Below are 2,500 nucleotides of genomic sequence, written 5' to 3'. Positions count from 1 at the left end.
GAGAAGGGTTTCGTGTGAACAGCCGTTGCACACGAGTCAGTCGATCCTAAGCCATAGGAGAAATCCGATGTTGATGGGGGCCGTCATAGCATGATGCACTTTGTGCTGGCCCCCGTTGGGCGAAAGGGAATCCGGTTCCTATTCCGGAACCCGGCAGCGGAACCGATATAAGTCGGGCCCCTCTTTTAGAGATGCTCGTCGGGGTAACCCAAAAGGACCCGGAGACGCCGTCGGGAGATCGGGGAAGAGTTTTCTTTTCTGCATGAGCGTTCGAGTTCCCTGGAATCCTCTAGCAGGGAGATAGGGTTTGGAACGCGAAGAGCACCGCAGTTGCGGCGGTGTCCCGATCTTCCCCTCGGACCTTGAAAATCCGGGAGAGGGCCACGTGGAGGTGTCGCGCCGGTTCGTACCCATATCCGCAGCAGGTCTCCAAGGTGAAGAGCCTCTAGTCGATAGAATAATGTAGGTAAGGGAAGTCGGCAAATTGGATCCGTAACTTCGGGATAAGGATTGGCTCTGAGGATCGGGGCGTGTCGGGCTTGGTCGGGAAGTGGGTCAGCGCTAACGTGCCGGGCCTGGGCGAGGTGAGTGCCGTAGGGGTGCCGGTAAGTGCGGGCGTTTAGCGCGGGCGTGGTCTGCTCTCGCCGTTGGTTGGCCTCGTGCTGGCCGGCGGTGCAGGATGCGCGCGCCTGCGCGGCGTTCGCGCCCCGGTGCTTCAACCTGCGTGCAGGATCCGAGCTCGGTCCCGTGCCTTGGCCTCCCACGGATCTTCCTTGCTGCGAGGCCGCGTCCGCCTTAGCGTGCTCCTCCGGGGGCGCGCGGGTGCGCGGATTCTCTTCGGCCGCCATTCAACGATCAACTCAGAACTGGCACGGACTGGGGGAATCCGACTGTCTAATTAAAACAAAGCATTGCGATGGCCCTAGCGGGTGTTGACGCAATGTGATTTCTGCCCAGTGCTCTGAATGTCAACGTGAAGAAATTCAAGCAAGCGCGGGTAAACGGCGGGAGTAACTATGACTCTCTTAAGGTAGCCAAATGCCTCGTCATCTAATTAGTGACGCGCATGAATGGATTAACGAGATTCCCGCTGTCCCTATCTACTGGAGAAGGAAATGGCTCTTCAAGGAGACTCTCCGAGACTCTCCGACAACATCGCCAGCGGAGCTGGGAAGATTTTGTAAAGTCTCACCTGACTCTGGATCCATGGGGTACACCATACAAAATAGTTAGGGAAAAAATTCACTCACCAATGCATCTCTCGACTGTAAGAGTCGACGACGCAGACAGAATGACACAGGACTGGTCAGAGACCGCTGAGGAGCTAATGAGGGTGCTCCTCCCAGACGATCGACCTGACACTGACACCGAGATGCAGCAGGAAATAAGACGGCAAGACCAGTTACACTACCACAACAACATACAGGTGTACCCCTACTCCATCGAGGAAGTGAAGGCAGCTATTCGCTCCTTTGCAAAGCGCAAGGCCCCGGGGCCGGATGCAATTCCTGCAGAAGTTCTGCAATGTATTGCAAACAAACTGGCTCCGGGCCTCACGAAAATATACAACAGATGTATGGAAACACAGGTCTTCCCAACCTGCTGGAAGACGGCAGAGGTTATTATTATTAAAAAGGCTCCTGATAAGGACCCAATGATGCCCAAATCCTACCGTCCGATTTGTCTCCTGGACGTCTTGGGAAAGACATTTGAGAAGCTGCTGGTCTCTAGACTGTCTAGTCATAGAGTCCTACGTGGAATGAGTGACTCGCAATACGGATTCCGAGCTCGAAAGTCAACTTCTGATGCTATCAACAAAGTCGTAAGTATTGTACACTCATCCACGCGGAAGTACGTCCTCGGAGTTATGGTGGATATTTCGGGTGCCTTCGACAATCTGTGGTGGCCGGCGCTCTTCTCTCGACTTCGAGAGTTGGAGTGCCCGGCGGCGCTATATGGTTGTCTGAAGGACTACTGCAGAAATAGAGTCGCCAGAATCACGGCTCCTGGTGTCGTGGTGTCTAAGAACATCTCAAAGGGCTGTCCACAGGGATCTGTGTGCGGCCCTTTGTTCTGGGACGTGAATATGGACCCATTACTGAACACACTAGAAAGGAACAACATGACATTAGGAGTCGTGGCGTATGCAGACGACCTCCTCGTTCTTGTTGAGGGTGACAGCCGTGCCGAGATTGAGACAAGAGCGGCCCATGTATCCGAAACACTGATACAATGGTGTCAAAGTTCAAAACTGGAAATCGCGCCTCATAAATCAAGTTTCATCTTGCTGAAAGGCAGACTAGCCAGGGACCCAATCATAAGATTAAACAACCGTATAGTCGCAAGAACACGCGCTGCAAAGTACTTGGGCGTCTTCATAGACGAAGCCTGGAGCTACATTCCACATATAAATCACGTTGCCTCCAAGGCCTTGGCAGTATTAAACAAATTAATAAGTATAGCCCAACGGCGTTTCCATCTTCCTCCGATTGCAACAAAA

The 2,500-nt window shown here is 53.4% G+C and overlaps 1 pseudogene; it reads left to right on the top strand.

Annotated features, from left to right (window-relative positions):
* The window catches only part of LOC126329618 (large subunit ribosomal RNA), a 7,166-nt pseudogene that overhangs the window by 1,854 nt on the left and 2,812 nt on the right, over window positions 1-2,500 (top strand).

Source organism: Schistocerca gregaria, unplaced genomic scaffold (genome assembly GCF_023897955.1).
Source record: "Schistocerca gregaria isolate iqSchGreg1 unplaced genomic scaffold, iqSchGreg1.2 ptg001201l, whole genome shotgun sequence".
NCBI classification, from domain to species: domain Eukaryota; kingdom Metazoa; phylum Arthropoda; class Insecta; order Orthoptera; family Acrididae; genus Schistocerca; species Schistocerca gregaria.
The sequence above is the reverse complement of the archived record's forward strand: the minus strand, read 5'-3'. Positions and strand labels throughout refer to the sequence as shown.